This window comes from Carassius gibelio, chromosome B5 (assembly GCF_023724105.1).
Source record: "Carassius gibelio isolate Cgi1373 ecotype wild population from Czech Republic chromosome B5, carGib1.2-hapl.c, whole genome shotgun sequence".
Lineage (NCBI taxonomy): Eukaryota > Metazoa > Chordata > Actinopteri > Cypriniformes > Cyprinidae > Carassius > Carassius gibelio.
In genome coordinates this window covers 21695505-21718567 of record NC_068400.1, presented here as the reverse complement: position 1 = coordinate 21718567, position 23063 = coordinate 21695505, and the positions used below count along the sequence as shown (strand labels likewise).

The window sequence follows — 23063 nt, the reverse complement described above, 5'->3', positions numbered from 1 at the left end:
CACATTCTTACGTTAGTGTGAATCTAGCTAGGCACTCGGCATGAGCTGCATACATACATGCATATTAATCACTCCTCTGTTCTTAAGCGAATTTGATGACATTCACACACAAACTGGAAAAAGAAATCTATCATAGATGTGAATAAAATTGTGTGTAAATAAAATTCTTTGGTTGTGGCACTGAGTAGCATCCAGATTCCACATTAAGGAATGGCTTATGGATTTTCTTCAGATTCACATACACGGTAATGTGAAATTTCTTTCAGTAGCAGAAAGAACAGCATATAGTCTAAGAACAGTCTTTGTAGGTATAGCTCAGGAATAGTAATCAAAGGTTATTGGTTAAAGGATTTACTCCACCCCAAAATGAAAATTTTGTCATTTATCACTTACTCCTACAGGTATGTCATTACAAACCCATAAAAGCTACATTCATCTTCAGAACACATTTAAGTTATTTTGGATGATAACCGATATGCTTGTGACTGTCCCACTGACTGTCAAATAAATTGCACCATCAAGGTCCAGAAAAGTATGAAAGACATCTTCAGAATAGTCCATCTACCATCAGTGGTTCAACCGTAACGTTATAAATGTTATATGTTATAAAGCTCAGAGAATACTTTTTGATGCAAAGAAAAACAAAAATAACGACTTTATTCAATCATTTACTTCCTCTATGTCTTTCCACATCACCACAGTACTTTTGGAGAACATCCGCTGAACCCAAGCAATATCCACTCTTCTGTGTCAAAAAAGTCAAAAAGTATTCTCGTCGCTTCATAAAATTCAGACTGAACCACTGGTCGCAGATGGACTATTCTGACGATGTCTTTCATACTTTTCTATACTTTGACAGTAGAATTTATTTGGCAGCCAATGGGACAATCACAAGCCTACATCCAAAATATCTTAAATTGTGTTACGAATTGTTTTACGGGTTTGGAATGTCATGGCAGTAAGTGATTAATGTCAAAAGTTTCATTTTGTGGTGGAGTATCCCTTTAAAGCTCTACAAGGAGCCTTTGAGCAAGGCACTTAACCCCTGGTTAAATGGAGGCCAGGTCCACATAATAAATGTGCTGTGAGGCACTGGACAAAAATGTATACCAAATGACTACTTACAGCCTACTGTGTCTCAGCAGCAGACATTTATCAAGGCCTATTTTATGAAAAAAGCAGAAAAGATTTCTGTGTAAATTGTTCGTAAAAACCCGCCATTATTACTTTAAATAGTCACATTGCTGTAACACTTTACATTAAAATGGTATTCAAACCATTTGGCTCATGTGCCCATGCTTAATAAATGAAGTCTGCTGTCCATCTGATATATCTTACAAAGCTCAAAAAGTGCTTATGAATATTGTAAGCTTCAATGATAGTGCACGAATGAAACCTGCGGGAATCAGGTAGCACAGGTTTTCATCAATGTAAATGTCTATGACCTATGCCATAGCCTACACACAGGTGCACTCCCTTACGCTGTAGCCTGACGCCCACCTCTATCTAACCAAATCTAACAGCACGTACATTCTACGCTGACAGCACATGCTATGATTGGTCTGATAGAACCTTCCTCCATATGCACTTGAGTTTTGTGTGTTTATGTGCACTTTAATATATCTTAATGTTATATCTTCTTATATATAATAAAATAAAGCAAAGAACAAGTGTCTTTTCATTTATTATACTACATAGCATTATACATCAGTAGTTGTCCTCGACAAACAATGTTGTTAAATAATGATTAAATGATTTGATATTTATTTGCAGCCATCACGGCTATTATGCTTCTCCAACGAGCCACTTCTTCTTCGGCTTTTATCGTGGACACTGCCGACAAGTGGGTTGCATGTGTACTGCATGTCGACAATGACAAGAATCATAAATAAAAACTGACGCACAGCCTATGGCAATTAAATTAAATAAGTTAAAGTGAAACACTTAAATTACTGGAAACAAATACCAACTAAAACTGAACTAAAATCAAATTAATATAAATAATTATATTATATATTAATTCTTGGAGAGGTGAGGTGTACACGTTGCAACATCTAACTACTGGGGTGCCTCAGGGCTCAGTTCTTGGACCACTTCTCTTCTCTGTCTACATGGCATCACTAGGATCAGTCTTTCAGAAACATGGCTTTTCATATTACTGTTATGCTGATGACATCCAACTCCACCTCTCATTCCATCCTTATGGTCCAACGATAGCTGCTTGCATTTCAACTTGTTTAAGACATTTCTTGCTGGATGAAGGACCATCACATTCAACCCAAAACCTCATCACAATTTCACCATCCAGTTAGGCACATTAAACCATAACTCCTTCAAAAGCAGCCAGAAACCTTGGCATTATGTTTGATGATCAGCTCACTTTCTTAGACCACATTGCTAAAACTACCTGGTCTTGCAGACTTACTTTATTCAACATCAATTAGATCAGGCCCTTCCTTTTGGAACATGCTTCACATCTCCTTGATAAAGCTCTTTTTCTGTTCAGGCTGGACTATTGCAATGCTCTCTTGGCATATCTTCCAGCCATTTCTATCAAACCTTTACGATTAATCCAGAAAGCGGCAGCAAGCATGCTCAATTCAAATTCTATTCTTTAAAAAAAAAAACTGGCTTCTTTTAGACTTTTAACTGCTTATTTTCCACACAAAAAAAAATTATTTATTATACAAACAAAAGGCAAAATATGCCTCTAACACTATAGCTTGCTATATTCTTTTTCTATTCAGTTTCCTTTTTATTATATAATAAAAACCTTGTTACGTGTATTGCCTTAAGCTAACTGAGACTTGTCATAGCAATTGCATATTGCTCTTTTGTTGAATTTGATTGCTTCCATTATCCTCATTTGTAAGTTGTTTTGGATAAAAGCATCTGCTAAAAGACTAAATTGAAATTCAAAATGTTATATAAAAAAACTAACAAAAATTACAGAAGCACACAGCAACTTTAAATGTAACTAAAAATCTAACTAAAATTACAATGAAAACAAAAAATATAAAAATAAAAGCCAATTTAACCCAGGTAAAAAAAAATAGAATAGAATAGAATAGAATAGAATAGAATAGAATAGAATAGAATAGAATAGAATAGAATAGAATTAAAACAAATAGTATATACTGTAAATAATCCAAAAAGAACACTGGGGATAAATAGATATTCAGAGAAAATGCATTTTGGTTTGTCCTTCCTAGAGGTTTCCCCCTAAGCCAGTGGTTCTCAAACTTGGCTAGACCTTCACTTAATAGCATTAAGAGCAAATATTGACATGGACTGAGATTGATTTAAACTCTTTTCAATACAGACACACTCTGTTATTGTTTTCATGATTATTAAGATACGAGCAAGAATGCAAATTTCCCTTAATATTGAAACGATGGCAAATGTGCCATTACTTTTTACAACAAAAAAGTTTAACAAAAAAATTAATTTTAAGTGAACATTTCACATTTTAAATGTGGCCTACATTTTAAACATCTAAATAATAGTTCCAACGAAATCCGTATCATCTGTTGTGCGTCTCCAAGCAACCTACAGCGGCGTTTCATTAGTGAACGAAACTGCTGCTACGAATCAGCGACTTGCTGCCGGTTTTATTTTTAAATAACTTAAATTTGCCATTATTTATTGCTTTATTTATTAAATTATGAAATGTTAAGATTATGAAATAAAACATGACATAAGAATAGAAAATATTTGCCTCTATACGGGTAAAAAATGCACCTGTAAATCAATTTAAGGGGCAAATATTGCCCATTATTAGAAAAAGTGTGATTGCGATCTACGTGGAAGAGAGGGGGTACGCAGAAGAATGTTAAATGCCCCAAGGGGTACGTCACTGTTAAAAGTTTGAGAACAACTGCTCTAAGCAATTGACCTGCAGGAACATACCAAACAAGATCCAAAAAAGTTATGTCATCTATAACTGATGATCCAGCATTTTTCAGCTGAATTTTAGAGAGAGGCTTTATGGACAGTCGTTGTAAAATAAGAGGGAGTTATGTGCACAGCCATGACTCTCAGCAGGTGGCTGTTAACAGCCGTAGCATACTCCCTGCTGTGCTAATGATCCTACTGACTCCAAGAGAACATGCAGCTTGTTCAGTCGGTGGGACTGTGCTCTTGATGCCTCGGTGACCAATGAGCTTCTACTCACACAGACCAACTGACAAAATATGACACTATTGTTAAAGAAGAAACTGCATCTTCCAGTTTTAATCGGTGTGTATTAAATTTGTAGGGCCCTATTAAATCAGTTTTATTCTCTTTCAAATTCCGTTTTGTTTATTCCAAATAAAAAAGATTTCAGCTTTAACCCCCCTCCCCTCCATTCCGCATTATCTTTAAAATATCTTCTTTTTTTTTTTGAATGAATTTTGCAATTCCATTTATCTTTTCTGCATAGCAGAAACATTCACCAGACAAGGTTGAATTATAATTTAAAAAAGCAAAAATACTCAGTAGATGTGACAGACTAGAACTAACATCGAATTGCTCAGAGTGAGCTAATGGTTGGCTCTCAAGGTCTCATCCAGCCAGCGTCACACAGGCATTCACTCTGAATTTACATTCATCTGCATCCCTAAGTATTAGCATGAATCCAAAACACAAGTTAGTAACAATGGCAGCTCAAACCCATTGTCCCTCGGGAGATCTGTGGCAGCTCCAGACTGGACCTCATCAACAACTCTCTATGGTCCTGCAGCATTATGTCTAAAGCTGCTCATTACCATCATTAGTCCATTAATAAACACAGGACTGAAACAAAAAGCCACATGAACAAATGTCCCCACAAGGAGAGTGAAACTGTAAACCACCTACATTATGGGTAGCTGCTAATGGCTCCAAGAAGAAAATTTTTTAATACTAAACAATGTTTTAATTAAAATCCAAATATTGTGCACTTTATGTGTAGGAATTAGGGATAAAAATCTTAATTAACCAAGTATAAGTACAATAAATGTTAATTGAAAGCCCCCAACACTCACTCTCACCCTCCCAATCCATGTAAAATATTTAAATTATTAATGAGAAACAACCATTTTGAATAGTTGAGGGTTTACAGATGGTCTACAGCTTTATGGCTTTTAGTTTTGTTGAATGGTTTCAATATGAATGAATGATGTATGTATTCCTTGAAAATAATCTAAATATACCAACATAAAAATACTTTTCAGTTCTTTCATGACATCCTTTGAAGCTTGTATGAGGAAACGGTCTGTCAGTATGCACAAACCTCCCATGCCCACATCCTCTCTGACATAGTTATGAATATCAGTTTGCTAAGTGACTAAAAATTGACAGTTACAATCCCTGGACTTAATAAATATGTAATCTATAGAGGAAAATTCATCAGATATAACCACATGACTCTTAACATGGTTCTCCGAAATCTTTGATTATGATTGGTCAACGACAGTATTGTCTTGTGCCTGTAGTTTTCTAAGCATGTTTTGATAGCACTTTATTTTACAGTCCTGTTCCTCATGTACATACTATGTACTTATTATAGTAATTACAATAAATATGTAATAACTAGGTACTAACCCTGAACCTACCCCTAAACCTAACCCTACACCATGTAGCTACCTTGTATTACCAGAACCTTCTTAGATAAATACACTGTAAGTACACTATAAGTACATGTTAGTACACATACTGTAAAATAAAGTGCAACCCATGTGTTTCTAAATCCACTTCCACACTAAGCAAACATATGGAATACCCTTCCATATGAAGGCATGTTCTATTCAACTTTTTGAGATACTTCACTTCTTTGTGAAAGACAAGTTACCAAATGTATCCTATTTTATGTGTGCATTTTTATAGGTCTGTCTTTCAGAGTGGTTTACCTCAGTTCACCTCACCCACTTTATACATATTCTTCTTAAGTGTTGTATATTATTGAATGAGACTAATGCCTAATAAAAAAAATATGAATTTCAATATAATAAAGCTTTTTTTATTTTCTTTTTTCGCAAAAACAATTATTGTCCAGTTTGAGAATCCTGAAAAGTCCAACAAAGCAACAACCTTTGTTATTTTAGCTCAACCATAATCATTACTTTCATTACATCCATTTTATGATGCAACCATGTTCATGGTGTCCAGCAAAATAAAATGAGGATGAGTAAATGATGACAGAATTTTCATTTTGGTTGAACTATCCATTTAAGACGAACTGTCATCTGAATTTGAGAACTGACAAAGCTTTACCACCTCTGGCAGAAATACTTTATCACAAACTTTACTGAAAAACTTGGTTGTTACATTCTTGACATTGATTGGAGTATGATAAATTGCCAGAGCTTATCATCACATTTGGCCTTCTCAGATGTTACTGCGGTATTAGAAAATTATTCAAAGCAATTCTGTCAATACAAAGGTCAAAAGTTGCCATAAAATTCATGAAGATGTGTATTTATGCTGTTCTGCTTCTGAAAGCATGATTGCTTTAACGTTTCTCTTTGGACAACAATTAATCACAGCTTAAGAACACAAAGTGTGTGAAATTGTGTTCTTACTACATACACTTAAAGGAATGGTTTACCACAAAAACATAAATAAATAAAATACAATTCTGTCAGAATTTATAAACCCGTGTCTTTCCAAACATTCTAAATCTTTATGTATAACTTTTTCTTTCTTATGCAGAACACAAAAGCATGTCTATTTTCATGTGTCAATCCATCTGCACCACAGATCTTTTTTTTTTCTTTTTTTTTGCGCTCAAGGGAGGGGCACATCAGTACAAATTCTTGCCCTTCGGGCTGTACTTGTCCCCCCGTGTCTTCATGAAAGATGCGTAGGGGGCTCTTGTGCCCCTGAGAGAGCAGAGTGTTCGCGTCCTCTACTATCTCACAACTGGCTCATACTAGCACAGTCTCGGGATCAGTTGTGTGAGCACAGGGTTTTGGTGCTCAGGGACCTCAGCCTGTTGGGCCAACGGGTCAACTGACAAAAGATCAAACTCTCCCTGATGCAGAGGATAACTTTTCTCGGTATGGAGTTGGATTCAGTTGAACAGACAGCACTCCTCACAGAGGAACATGCACGGTCGGGTCTGAATTGCTTGATTTCATTCAAGGGCTCGTGGTGCCTCGCTGACAGATATTTGTAGAGCTGTAAGCTGGGGGACTCCCAACACATTCACTAGATTCTATATCCTTTGTGTGGAGCCGTATCCACCTGTTTTGTGTCACTGAGAGGTTTAGTGTTGGTTTGCTAAAACTCATATGTGTAACTGCTTCCAAAAACTCCTTCAAGAAGGAGTGGGTAGTGCTACAAGAAAAGTGACTGGGATTCTTGTTGCGAGCCCCGGCCTAGACCAAAAAGGGGCCCGGGCGGCTCTCACAGGACACTGGAAGTGGCGGGGTCTCTGGCTCAGCTCTTCAGTATAAACCTGATTATGCACTGCACCGGCGGCCTACTTATACACACATTGTGATCAGTGGCAACTGAATGTAATTGGCTCATTTAGTTTACACTCAAAGTGGGCTGGTCTCTCTCTGGCGAGATTCCCAATCCGTCGGTCACCGACGTGACATCTCCGTTCCCTCCTTAAGGAAATGAGGGTTAAAATACATAACCAAGACGTTTTGTAAATAGTTAAAAGAGTGTTGGTGGTATATTTCTTTAAAAGTGGCAGATTGGTTGGACCTTTTGTGACGCTTTCATACAACTACAGCAAATGCATCCATACAATCCATCTATTTTTAAATATGACCAAGAACATCTAGAGAAAGAATTCTCAAAGTCTCTCAATTAATTTAAATGATGTGCAAAATGCAAGCAAAATCATCAAATGGAATTTGCTGTATGATGCGGAATATCGCAATAGTTTTTATAAATAAATAAAAAGTCAGTGCACATAACAATTTTGCCATATGGACTCATGTCCAAATGACACAGACGCACAGTTTCATCTACAATAGAAATTGAATAAATAAAAAAAATTCAGTTCCTTAGACATTCTAAAAAATATATTTGAGGGGGAAAAAATTAAAACAAAAGAGATTTAATATAACCCTAAAACATATTAAATATATTTTTGTTAAACTGTAAAAGTTTTATCATTTCAAATAATTAGATATAACGTAATCCAGAAAAATGTAAAATTCCAGGAAGTTCCAACGGCATCTAAGAGTACAAATTCTAGGCTTGATCATTGTTATAGTTATGGATCTAACTTACGGATATATGAGTCCTTGGATAACTTTCTTCCCTTGCCCCAAAAAGTCTGAGAACCCTCACTGATCTAGAGTACATGTTTACTGGAATACATACAGTATGTAATATATTTTCTATGCTAAAGGAGCTAACCTTTTTCAGACTGTAAACATGTTTTAATGTTTGAGAAAATGAAAGAAATTAAAGCCCTAAAGTGGAGCATATTTTATTAATACTCTGGTGCAACTGATTTCAGCTGTCTTTTTGAGTGAGGACAAAGATTATAGTGCAGGACATTGTACAAACACAATGATTATATTTTTCTGTATACCCTATCCTCATTTTATCATTCAGTAATGACACGGCTATGTCTCTGCCATCCTATTAGAGTTTATTAGAAATTATTCGCTTTAGACCATTAAAATTTTGATGTCAAAATGTGCCAGTCCATTAGATGAGACTTTTGTTTATGCCTATATGTGATTAAACGAGACACACAGAGCCTGACAGACAACACGAGCCAGAAAGAGCAGAAGCCATCCATTTCCCATCACATCTGAAGATGCAGAAGACCTACTTGAGCCAAATTTCATTCAGCTCTCCCAAAGAGCCTGACTGGCTGTTGGGGCCGTGACACTACTTGATTTTGACAAGGAGCCAAATGAAAGCTTGGAGGATGTCACAGAGCATGAGGCAGCCTGACAGCGCAATTGCCAGCTGTTGGCAGACTGTTTTCAGACCCCACCTCTCAAACACCTCAATAAAGCCGTCAGGGTCTCAGAGATGTTTATTTCTCTTTAATACATGGCTTTCAGCAGTACCTGATGCTGGTTGGTAAATCGCAACATTGAGTGTGAGAGTCAAATATTTTTGGATATTGACCATTATGTCTGTCGGAACATGTGGTGCCACTTTCATGTCCCTCATATCAGTCTGCACTCTTTTCATATCAATGATAGTTAGAATAACTAGTTTGCTAATAGTAAACTTATTCGGTAGCTCAACTTGGATTCTGGATTCTGGAGTCCTATGTAGCACGAGTCACAATAAAAGAGCTTAAAGACTTATACAAGCAATGGAATGGTTGTTTCACCAAATGTGTTTTTATCTCATGTTTGCTTTTGTCACTTTTCCACTGAGCCTAGTTTAGGAGTCCCCCAGTTAATATAAAAAAAATACAAATAAACTGTAAGGAGACACAAAAGACATGCTATTATAATATAGAATATAATATTGTAATACTATTGCAGTTTGTAGTTTTCTATATTATTTGTCTGTTTACTCAAGTCATATTTCATGCTTATGTTTTTGGCAAGTAGCCATGTAATAAGCAGGATAATGCAAAGCCAACCAGTCGTTATTGCAAAGTAATACCGCTTTTCCATTCATAGGTATGGTTTACTCTTATAAGAAAATTAGCACATTCATGAATAAAGAATTATTCTACAGTGTGAATAAATTCTAAAAAAAATATGTTTTTTTTACACTGGGTCTTTTCAACAACTCGCTTTATCTAGTTCTTAGAAGCAGTCAGAGTGATTCGCTGTAATTATACTTACAAAAATGAACAGGATATCCTTCAGAAATCACATTTAGAAATTGAGGAAAGAAATAATGGCATACAGATGAAGGTGCATAAATGATGACAGAATTTTCATTTTAGGTGATTTATTTCTCTGGAGAGCTCACAGAGAGTACCAAAGGGTGAACACGACCAAACGAAAGTGCACTGCTTCAGCAGACACCTCTCGATCACAGAGGGTCACATATGGAAATAACAGGGCAGTATTTCTCCGAATGGAAAACATAGCACACGATTTACAGCTTACTATGCCTCACCCATCAAGGTCCTGCTTTGCCTCATCAATCAAAGCAGCCATCCACTGGCATTGGGAGTTATTATACTGCATTCGTTTCGCTCTCCTTCCCTCACCTAAGAGAAGGTACATGGGCTTTAAACTTGAGGTCCTCCCATTAAATGCCCCACACCTCAGAACTGCCCTGACCCTTCGCTCATCTGCACACCGACCATGTGCAAAGCTGTTATTCTGTTCAGCATGGAACCCACAGTTACTTTATATGACTGTGAAAATTAGACAGTGTAAAACATTAAGAAAACCACCTTGGATGAAATAAAAAAAAAGTTAACAATAACAATAAGTCTACAGCACAGCAGGGATTCATTTCAAGGTCTGGTTTGAAACTCTAAACCAGACCATTATTTTTTTTACATTTATGTAATCGCAAAACATCAGCAAGATGATAGACATCATGTGAAAAGTGCTTATTTGTGCTTTTGTGATCTGTCAAGGAATAGAAATGAGACATCAATTGCCGTCTTAATGAAGTATGGGCTTATTTAATGAGAAAAGTTTAGGAAAAGTGGGAAAGGAAAGAGAATGGGAAGTACTTGGACTGGTAAAATTTTAATTACCATCATTTTGCCTAGATGGATGTTTTTCTGAATCACATATTTGTTGGTCCAATGTTCAATGAAGCTTCAAGCTGAACACCAATGAGAGATCTGTTTCTCAAACTAGAGTCTCTAATATACTTGTCCTCTTACTGGTGAATTTTCTTCTCTGTCTGTCCTGATTAGATCTAGTTTTTGCATGCAATCGCCTTTATCAATCAAAAGCACAATCGACTAATTTGTTTACAGAGAAACATGCAAGTCACAGGGTTGCATATAATGTCATTGTATTTATGATATAATTAGAACAAGGTTTCATTGTTTACTGTTAAATGCCAGTTTAATATTATTATGAAATGTTAATAACAACAACATCTAAACAACTGACAATATAACACTCTTCTCACATTAACAGGACAGCTCATGTTTTGAGGAGTTCACAGTGTGTGAGAGCACAGTAAATTAACAACTGCAAATTAGAGTCTGTGAGATGCGCATGGTAGTATGACTTAATTCATAACCTTGCAGATACACTGTGTCCACAAAAATTTCACTCATACTGATATGAATACCAATGTTAAATTGCATCCAAGGATGGTTTGCAACATTTCTGTGACCAAGGATGCATATTGTGCTGTATAAAGGAGTAATCAGTGGCAACAGAGCAAAAGGAATAGTTCACCCAAAAATGAAAATTCTGTCATCATTTACTCACACGTGTGAATTTTTCCCGCCCTGATAATGGCTTTTTGCCACAGTGTACAAGTAGCAACCCAGGCTCATTGAAAAATTTGTGACTGAAATTTGTGACTGAAAACAGAGCCAGTAAAATGCCAACAACCATTCTTCATTTTCACACAAATGATGATTACAGGGCAAATTATCTATAAATAAAGACTTACAGTATATTTGTGTCATGACCTTAAAACATAATTAACATAACATAATAACATAATTTATTTAGATTTTTCATCACATAACAGGCTCTCTATATATGTTTATTCTAATGTAATAAGCTTGCTCTGTAACTCGCCTGGTACAGCACATGGAATTCAATCACATCACATAATTCAATCATGGACAGTGGTTCCAAGATATTAAATCAAGTTATTTAGACATGTCAGATGCCAAATTTTAGTTCAGTTACTCATATGATCTTAGTTGTTGGCAGATATATTTTTTTTTACTTGAAGCAACTTCATCTAAATTTTAGCTGGTCCTCAAACCAACCACACACTCCACACTTAACCACAATGGTAACTCAGCCAAAAAACACCAACTTACTATAACAGAAAGTATTTTAAAGTTCCAACATAATAGCACCTTAGATATTAGTCTCCCTCTTTAGGAGACTCCCTATTTATGGAGCCACGGGGAAGTTGTGGCCTGATGGTTAGAGAGTTTGACTCCTAGTCCTAAGGTTGTGGGTTCGAGTCTCGGGCCGGCAATACCACGACTTAGGTGCCCTTGAGCAAGGCACCGAATCCCCAACTGCTCCCTGGGCGCAGCAGCATAAATGGCTGCCCACTGCTCCGTGTGTGCGTTCACTGCGGTGTGTGTGTGTGTGTGTTCACTGTTGTGTGTGTGCACTTTGGATGGGTTAAATGCAGAGCATGAATTCTGAGTATGACTCACCATACTTGAATTCTGAGTATGACTCACCATACTGTATATTACTATCTCCTCTTTTTGCTAAAAAAAAAAATAATAATAAATGCATAAAATTTATTTCAACATTTTCCCTTCCCTTATACTGTACAGACCATGCAAAACATGATGGGAAGTGTAAAATTTATTTTGAGGTACTTGATTGAAACATGTTTTTTTTAAATGAGTTGAAGCTGCGATAGGGAACTTTTGACGCTCTAGCGGTTAATAAACAGAACTGCTTGCGTCTTGCGGAAGAACATCGTAGCCGGAACTACTTCCCTCTGTTTATGTCTATGAAGAATCACAACGGTACTGGGTTACTCCGCCGTGGTACCCCCGAAGCAATCTAAAATAGTCCGAATATAAACACTTATTATAGGTGTACCCTAGTGATTCAGGACAAGCTAAAAACACGGTTTGGAAAATGGATTCATGGTGTACTCACTTATTATATACATTTTTCTACATTTTGAACACAAACAAAGTTACGTACCGCAGTTCTAATTGGTTATTTTTTACCAGGAGCGATGGAGTTTCTGCAAATGGCAATAGGACCACTGGGAGGAGCCAGAGGAGCTTGATTTTTTTCACAGATTATCTCTCTCATATTCTACTGTCAGGACATAATGACAGGTTTAATAAATATGTAAAAAATATTTTTTTACAAAAGTTCCCTACAGCACCTTTAAGCCAAAAAGTTGCCATATCAAGTCCGTTTAATATGATAATAAATAAATAAATCATTTTTTAGTGCGCTGAGATGAAATCTCAAACACATTTTTGTAGATATTCTGAAGTGCATTTCTATTTTTTATTCGATATAAAAGGGACAAATGCAACCCTGGACCCCACTGACTTTTCCTGTTTTGACAAAAACAGTTGGAGAAAAAAAGAACTGTGTGAACGGTCTATTTACATCATTACATTGCTGTAAATCAATGATATTACTGTCTATTCCACTGATAGCCTAATTGGTCTCATTTAAAATATGAATGGCATGTTGCAGACAACATTTGAGAAAACATTTGAGCACAGGATACATTTTTGCCTGAATCCTGTTTCTCCTTATCAATATAACTTACAAAAAGACCTGATATAAAATCTCAGCTTAGACAGATACTTCTGTAAATAAGCCAACATAATGGCATCGGTTTATCTGGCATTGAATTTAAGGTAGTCTTGAAATTGAGCTCTAGAATTAAGACTAGTTTACATGTTTGGTATTAGCTCAGCTTAAGCACCCTAAGGGCAAACTCCAGCAAAAGTAGGACGGATAAATGTGCTACAGAAGAGATTGTTGCTTAGACTGGGCTCCTATCCCAGGTGTCAAATATAAAGACATCACTGCACAAAACAATGTTGAACTGTGCATCTCCGATACTGTCGGCAGGCACATAACACCACAGCGTCTTGCAGTGTTTGACACGATTTGCAGTCCTAGTTTCTCCTGAAGGACAAATGCTTCATTGGCAGAGGAAACTTTTTGACATTTCCCTCAGGTACATGGATACACACATCAGCATTTTCAACTGCTATTTTAAGCCCCATTGAATAAATGTACAGGAGATTTGTCTCATAAAAAAAGAGCTGTATGTGCAAAGGGCCTAAAGTCGTATATTTTCATGAGGCACCTCAGGTGAAACATGCTGGTGCTGACAGAAAATGGTTGTCAAAAATATTCATCAAAAACGCTGTTTAATTCTTATTTAATTGTATATGTACACTGGTTCTACAGCAGAACTGATGAGTTACTAAAGAGAGTGTTACTACTAACTAAACTACATTTTTATTAGTGTGAGAGTAGTTCAGTAACATAACTCTTACTTGCTGGAAAGTCAGATTCATTGATAGTGAATCAGTTCTTCGTAAATGGTCCTCACTTTTATAGTGCTGTAAAGTCAGATTCATTTAAGTGAACTTGTTCATCCACGGTCTTCTCTCATTCTTATTAATGAATCAGATAAATCCGATTATTCTATTGAGTCAGTTCATTCAACTATCCTTCATTAAACACTGTAAAGTCTGGTTCGTTTTAGTGAAACAGTTAATTTTGAACAGTCCTCGCTTTAGTAGTGCTGTAAAGTCTGAATTATTCTACTGAACTAAATGGTGATTCATTCTGTTTCTTTCTAGTGAATCAGTTCATCCTAAATTGTCCACTCTCTCTTATTTGTTCTCTCTAAGTCTCTTGGTTTCTGTTTAAGTTTGTTCCTGTCTCTCTGATTAGTTGTTTATTCATTCAAATCCCCTTTTTTCAAAAATAAAAAATATTTGTTGAGCCAAAAATCTACCGGATTAAAATGATAAATGACATCATGATTATTTAACAACGCATCGGCTACTCCATAAGAAGCCTACTTTTTCAAAAGAGCAGCTTTAATGTAGCTAAATTAATATTCCAGTTGAAGAACATAATAAAATGATAAATCAACATCTGAAATTAAGAGTGGATTTTTTTCTTATTTTTATTACTAACCAACCATTGCAATTATCAATCATTGACTGCATTTTTAGCAGGAATGGAAGAAAACACACGTTTAAAGAGAAAAAAGAAAGCAAGCTCAGCTTTTTCCCTCATTGTATCTGCTGAGAGAGAAATATGAGATAAAGCATGTTATATCCTCTCACTTTTCCATGTTTCTTGCTGTTTGTTAACAATGAATTATTCTCTGCTTCTTAGTGATCCATTAAGTCTAAAAACATCATTAATATAACATTGAAATACATATTGAGCCTATTTTCACACATGACAATTAAAACAGTGTTCTGCATCTGATTTATCTGATTTAAATAAAATAATTGTAATTGTAAACAATGTAATTGTCGTTTGCCCACAATATGATCTTCAGCTCATGTAAGAAAGTGTTTGTTTGTTTAGAAATGTTTCAGCTTAATTTCTTATCAATTAGCTCAACATTTGAAAGTACTAGAGAAAAGATATATTAAGCTCAACTTTTCTCTTTAACAATAATGCTACAGATCTGCTAATCAGCCTGAATGAGTAAAAATTATGAAGAAGATAATTTATTAAGTAAATAAAGCACCCACAGACAAGACCACTTCTTGTCATGTCTGAACTGAAATTAACTTCATATTAAACTAACATAACATATGAAAGAGCCCTGTGTTCACTCAACTGGATTAAATTAAAGCTGTACCTCCATGTCTGTGACCTTCATGAGACCTGCAGTGTTTACTGAGCATGTGATGACTAATGATCTGTAAGGACTGTGACCTTTAATAAAAATAGCAACCCATTCTCACTCCAAAGGCGTCAAAAACCGAAGCATGGTCAAGCGCCCCTAGCGTCACTTTTATGACGCCAAATGTGACTCTCGGCGTCGACTATCGAAGCACTACGACCTTCATTGCTTTCAGTGGGAAACTTTTGGCGTCAGAATTCGACACGAGGACATGAGATGTTTATCGCTATGAAATCACGTTCAAGAAGTCTCATTCAGCACACATCGCGCGATACTTGCTATCAGTTCCACAGTTTGGGTGAGTAGTCGTATATACGCTCTTTTAATGCCTTTTATCAAATGTATTCTGTCTTCTTTATTAATCAGATTAGTGCCATATGTTTAATCGCTGTATTATATCGGTCATCCGCGGCTGTCTTTGAGTTTCATTGCGTTTAAATAAATGAACACAGCTGCTAATTAGTGTGATTAAACTCTATCTGTCACGTGACGTGCCATAGACCTTCGATCCGTTTTATATTATTATTAATTTCAGGATCAATGATGTAAGTTGTATTTGTAGTAAAATCATGGTAATCACGACACAATAGTAATAAATGAAATGTGAAGTTAAAACACAGTAAATGGGACATTAGTAACTGTAACTGTAGTTTTACTATGATATATTAATAATCAATACAACAATACAATAATCACCAAACCAGCTATGTTTGTATCACTGTAATGTTAGTGTTTTTATGTGCTTTTATATGACAGATATCACAGTAATCATGTGTTCTGTACCATGCTTTTAATACCTTTTAATGTGAATCCAAAAAAAAAAAAAAAAATCAAATTAAAAATAAATAATAAAACATGTATTTTTCCATCTTGCAGTTCATTCATATCAGTTTATATATATATATATATTATATATTATTATATTATTATATTATTATTATATATATATTTTGCTCACAGATCATTATTAACATTCTGTATATAATTCAATTTTATTTTCTCTCCCCTTTTTTATTATTTTTATTTTTAGCTGAAAAGACGTAAAGGCAGTCAGCCCAGTGGTGTTTCTGGAGAGGGATTCCTTCAGAAATGGAGAAGACAGAAAGCTGCGGAGGCAGATATTTGCAGCAGTAAGTCTGTGATAGTTTGTCTCTTTTATCAAAAATTCCTGCTGTTATAATTTGTACAGCATTTGTTGTTTCTTAAACTGTTGCACTGTCCAAATACCCACACTTGCCATCTTTTCACTTGACCACTTGATTACTTATTTGAAGTCTTTCCTGTATTTGGCCTAGTGTTCGAGTGAGCATGATGACCACGAGTGTGTGTCGAACTTTTCATGACCTGATGACTGTGTTTCCCAATCCTGATCCTGGAGAACCCCAGCACTGCACGGTTTTGGGGTCTCTCTTATCTGACAAACACACTTTTGAGGTCTTGGAGTCTTCACTGATGAGCTGATGAGTTGAATCAGGTGTGTTTGATCAGGGAGACATCTCAAATGTGCAGTGTTGGGGTTCTCCAGGACCAGGATTGGGAGCCACTGCCTTATGGGACACTTATGTGTTTAAAGAGATTTTTAATATCTAATTATCAATATTTCACATACTGTACTAAACACATCACAGTCTTAATAATCCAGTTTAACACTTGTATGATATTGTACAAGCCCCAGGACGGTCTCATCTGACACTATCAAAAGAATTCATATGACTATAACTTGTTATTAATTACTTGCTTTCAATAATGGATTCATTTAACATTTAATTTTACAGCATCTTTACAGAGGCTGCTTTTATGGTCTAAACAAAACACAGTGTAATGTATAAGTTGAATGTAATGTAATATTTCTGTTTTACAGGATTGTTTGAGGATAACACTGCAGTTCTCCATCATGCACAAGGACTCACCTCGTTAACTCTTTATCCCCCACACACACAGATATGGTCCCTGGATCAGTGATTAGACTTTGCAGTGGTTTGATTTTTGCAGAAGATGTAACTTTGTTTTATTTATAAGCTCATAATGAATACATTACAGAACCAGTGATGAAAACAATAGTTAAAAATAGTATGTTTCGTATTGATAAAGCATTTTGTTCTCTTTTTCAAGCTTCATACAGTGAACTTTTTAGACTTTAATTAAGAGTTTTAGTAAAGGAGATATTCATACACAGTCATCCCCTAGCTCCAGTCATGAAGTGAATTCATGATGTTATTGTCAAAGCAAGCAGGTGTTTGTTTTCCTGAACACTTTCTCTGTCTTCCATTGTTCAGACAATCAGTGTTTATTTGATGCTGTGCTGATTGAGTTTTATAGATGATATTGCACACTTGACATGCATGTCTTCATGGTGTTTTTTTGTGAGTTTGAAACATTTACATTGTGTTGTATAACATTTTGGTCAATTTAATTTTTTTAATAAAATTGATCTTTTTCCAGTGTTCTCTGAAAGACATACTGTATTTACTGTTTTGTTTTTTAATAAAAGCATTTTCATTTGCATACTGAAAATAGTTAATGATTACAACATAACTGCCTTTTTATTTTTTATGGTGGCAAAAACGAGCTTGGTGACAGAGGATGCAGTGTAGTAATTTGGGCATGTTGTCTTTAAATGAGTTTGACATATCAATAAATAATGGAAGATCCTTACAAAAATATGCATGTTTATTATGCTTTATGTATTTATTTGTTCATTCATTCATTCATTAATTTATAATTTCTGTTTTTATTCCTAGGGTTCAAATGGTAGAGAATGGTAAATCACAGAAACACAAATGTGAACAATTTTAACTTTAAAACACAATGTAATATACAATGTAAATTTTAGAAGCACGTCATTTGATTAGTAAATATATTTGTCTTTGGTCAAAAAAAAAATACAAATCTTAAAAATGTGTCTTATATTTAATGAGAGGAATCTATCTGTTGGATACAACTGCGACTGCTGGGCATGTGCACATCAATATTGCCCAATTTTTGTCAAGCTGAACAACGGAGGAAGGTGAAGACGTTAATAAAACAGTATCTTATAAGTAGCAAGCTTAATCTATTGTTAACCGAATCTATCCCTTCAGCCGAAAAACGAAAGACATCTGTCATACATGGATAAGGAAGTGTGACGCTGCTGCTCAGCTTTGATGTCATTGGCTATGACTTTTCAGGACAGTCTGTGGTTGGACTATCTTTTAACCCATATTAAACAGCGCATCATGTTAAAAAGTATGTTTTGCTCCTATCATCACATTAGTAATATATTAAGTCAACAATGAAGTGTTGCTATCTTGAGAAAAATGACATCTTTAGCGAGATCCTAATCCTAACCCTAAGCATAACTTCAATGAACTACAAAAACAGCCCCCTAGTGTTGCCTTTCTATAGATAGAACGACGGAGGCTTGTGGGTAATGTAGTTTAAAACTTTTTATTAACGAAACTAAATAAATTATTTATTTTAAGGAAAACTGGATATCTAAATATGTTTATTGTGCAAACCTCTATGATATATTTGAGAGGCAGGCTGAAATGTGGTATTTTACAGTGAGCAATATTTAAAATGCCTTTATGTCAGCTTTCCATTTATTTCTGAAAACTGAGCTCAACATTATTTTATCAGCATAGCATAAGTAATAATCCTGCCCATTTTCTCTTTGATATGTTAATTGGACTCTGATTTACAGCCATTTGAAATGTACAGTTTTGGGCTCTTCCGGGGGGTGCTACTGGGCCCCTGGGGGTAGCAGGGCAGTAAAACCTACATATATGTATTCTCCTCATCATGAACAACAAACTGAGCTGAGTCACATTTATATCTGACAGTTTTCACAGTCCTCTGTTTTCTATTCTATTCATCATGGCTATTATACCTTTTGACAGGACATTGTGAGGCCATCTGATGAAACATGGAAAAATTAGAAAGAAATGATTTAATAATGAAAATAATAGATTATTTCTTTGATTTTTGAAGTAAATGGCAAGAAATATAATGGATGAACCTTCAACAACTTGCCATTATCTATTCCCCACTGTAAAGCAGTAATCAAGGACAATGTATACACATTGTGATACTTCACTATTACACAAGGACAAATTCATGCAGTGCTAAGAATATTAATTTATATATATATATATATATATATATATATATATATATATATATATATATATATATATATATATATATATATTAGCATTATATATAACTAATTAGCCGAAATCAGTGTAAAAATGTCCTCCTCACCCCCGTATCTTGCTCCTCAGGTGCTGGACATCAGTAATGTGCGTGCTCTTGGTTTTAATGCAGTACAAGATCCACGTTGATCATTCCCGCTACATTCTCAGTTATCCCTCAAGTGTTTGTAACAATAAAGCCCATGGAACCATATTGTAATGCAGAATAATTAATCTTGTAACTCCCTGTATTTCACAAAAAATGTGCATATTTGTTACTAAAATATAAAAAAATACTTTCTGGTGTACTGATGTCCCAGATGTTATTAATCCGATCAAAAATGTTTATGTCTTAAATAAAAAAATAATCCCAATAATTAATATGTAGTTTTTCCAAGTCTAAAATAAACACATATCAGCCTACCTAGTAAAATGATGTATTTACGAAGAATCTTCAGAACACAATATTCACCATTTTCATTTTATTGAAGCATAGACTATAAAGTTGATAAAGTAGCATCAAGACAAATAAGATTCAATGAAAATAATTATCATCAAAGATACATTAACCTCATATATAAATCAGTTCACACAGATGAGTGATGAAATGTCCTTAAAAGTCACACAGTCCCATCCAGTCAACTGTGATACAGATCATGTGATACATATAAGACATGTGATACTGTTCCAGAAAATAATGATTCCCATCATCACATCTAAACTGGTTTCATCTCCCCATCGTGTTCTTCTTCTCTCGTGTCTGGAAACTGTTTGTGGTTGATATCCAGCACTGATGTGGTGTAGCTTGTTCTCAGCCAGAGGATCTCTCAGTCCTAACATCCCAGACCTGGTCAAAGTGAAACAAACAATGCAGATGAAGTTGTTTAATGGACAGAGAGTGCAGCTTATGTTCTGTGTGGTTTTAGCAGGGTGCGTAACTATGACCCTTGTAGTACTGTACACTTACCATTCTTCGAGCTGTTTTAAGACCTTTTGAGAAGCTTTTTCTCTGAAGACAATTTACCACATCCTCTTCTTTCACTCCTTTCAAGAGCATCACTTGGTCAAAACCTCTCATTTGGCTGATGAGATCATCTGTACAAATAAAAATACTGCAATAAATATGTCATTCTCCAAGAATTAAGAAAAAGTTACAGAAGCAAAGGTCTTGCTCATGAGACTGCATTAGCATGTGTAGTTCTTAGAGACTCTAGAACTGATCTAATGTTGCAGTAAATGTGTTTTTTTCCTCTAGAATCTTTCTCCAAAGTTCCTGACTTCTCTCACAAATGTGTTTTAGTCTGTGCAGTGTAAGGCCTGGCTTCAAACCAATCAACTATCAATTCACAATTTATAACATAACATTTACAAAACAATGAAATAATGTCAATTGATGTTTATATCAACTAAACCAATTTCATGATACTTGTCTGCTTTTAAAACAGGTGGTGTGTTTTTAAAAACATAATATTAAAAATGTCCAGTCACACTTTGCTAACATGCTGTAATTGTAATAGTATAAAACGAAATCAAGGCTGACATGACCAGTTCTGTGAGAGATCATCATAAAATGTTGTATAACATTGCTTCAACACACACATACCAGAGGACTTCTGTTTGTTTGAGCTCAAGATGGCCGTCTTCATTCCTCATCCTGAGCAAATCATTTCCTTGGTCTTCCTTCTCTTCTGTGAAACAAGATAATCTCTACTTACTCTCTTTGCAATTAATATTGCTCATTAAACATAATTAAGTTAATTTAAAGTAAGATTCAGACCAGAGCATTTTTGGAGTAAACAAATGTACCTGGGAAGAGCTGATCATGGCAAGATTCGCTGAGACTCAGTAATAGCTCTTTTAGGTTTTAGGAAGGTTTGTGAGGGTTGGCTCTTAAAATAGCTGTTGAGCTCGATATTTTAGACCTGAAAAAGAAGAACAGCATTATCTGGAAAAAATCCTGTAAGACAGAAGGAAGGACATATTATTAATTACGTGCAGCTTGTACATTACACCTCTGTAAAGATGCTGTAAAATTAAATGTGAAATGAATCCATTATTGAAAGCAAGTAATTAATAACAAGCTATAGTCATATGAATTCTTTTGATAGTGTCAGATGAGACCGTCCTGGGGCTTGTACAATATCATACAAGTGTTAAACTGGATTATTAAGACTGTGATGTGTTTAGTACAGTATGTGAAATATTGATAATTAGATATTAAAAATCTCTTTAAACACATAAGTGTCCCATAAGGCAGTGGCTCCCAATCCTGGTCCTGGAGAACCCCAACACTGCACATTTGAGATGTCTCCCTGATCAAACACACCTGATTCAACTCATCAGCTCATCAGTGAAGACTCCAAGACCTCAAAAGTGTGTTTGTCAGATAAGAGAGACCCCAAAACCGTGCAGTGCTGGGGTTCTCCAGGATCAGGATTGGGAAACACAGTCATCAGGTGATGAAAAGTTCGACACACACTCGTGGTCATCATGCTCACTCGAACACTAGGCCAAATACAGGAAAGACTTCAAATAAGTAATCAAGTGGTCAAGTGCAAAGATGGCAAGTGTGGGTATTTGGACAGTGCAACAGTTTAAGAAACAACAAATGCTGTACAAATTATAACAGCAGGAATTTTTGATAAAAGAGACAAACTATCACAGACTTACTGCTGCAAATATCTGCCTCCGCAGCTTTCTGTCTTCTCCATTTCTGAAGGAATCCCTCTCCAGAAACACCACTGGGCTGACTGCCTTTACGTCTTTTCAGCTAAAAATAAAAATAATAAAAAAGGGGAGAGAAAATAAAATTGAATTATATACAGAATGTTAATAATGATCTGTGAGCAAAATATTTATATATATATATATATATATATATATATATATATATATATATATATATATATATATATATATATATATATATATATAAACTGATATGAATGAACTGCAAGATGGAAAAATACATGTTTTATTATTTATTTTTAATTTGATTTTTTTTTTTTTTGGATTCACATTAAAAGGTATTAAAAGCATGGTACAGAACACATGATTACTGTGATATCTGTCATATAAAAGCACATAAAAACACTAACATTACAGTGATACAAACATAGCTGGTTTGGTGATTATTGTATTGTTGTATTGATTATTAATATATCATAGTAAAACTACAGTTACAGTTACTAATGTCCCATTTACTGTGTTTTAACTTCACATTTCATTTATGACTATTGTGTCGTGATTACCATGATTTTACTACAAATACAACTTACATCATTGATCCTGAAATTAATAATAATATAAAACGGATCGAAGGTCTATGGCACGTCACGTGACAGATAGAGTTTAATCACACTAATTAGCAGCTGTGTTCATTTATTTAAACGCAATGAAACTCAAAGACAGCCGCGGATGACCGATATAATACAGCGA

At 35.1% G+C, this 23063-nt stretch overlaps 2 long non-coding RNA genes across 4 annotated transcripts in view; one reads left to right on the top strand and one right to left on the bottom strand.

Moving 5' to 3' along the window:
• LOC127957278 (uncharacterized) overlaps positions 1 to 22448 on the bottom strand; it is a 29019-nt gene extending 6571 nt beyond the window's left edge. Inside the window, exons 1-5 of one of the 3 annotated variants that reach the window (XR_008153750.1) lie at positions 22296 to 22448; positions 21432 to 21547; positions 21229 to 21313; positions 20593 to 20720; positions 20093 to 20472 (exon numbers count right to left, since the gene is read on the bottom strand). This is a non-coding gene — a long non-coding RNA (uncharacterized LOC127957278). Of the gene's footprint in view, positions 1 to 20092; positions 20473 to 20592; positions 20721 to 21228; positions 21314 to 21431; positions 21548 to 22295 lie in introns of those variants that run through there. The other 2 variants (XR_008153749.1, XR_008153748.1) reach the window with 2 other exon arrangements.
• On the top strand, positions 15510 to 18359 carry LOC127957282 (uncharacterized). Its single transcript, XR_008153756.1, has 3 exons — positions 15510 to 15751; positions 16484 to 16583; positions 17315 to 18359. It is a non-coding gene; the product is annotated as an uncharacterized LOC127957282 (long non-coding RNA).
• Positions 22449 to 23063: the final 615 nt, after the last annotated feature.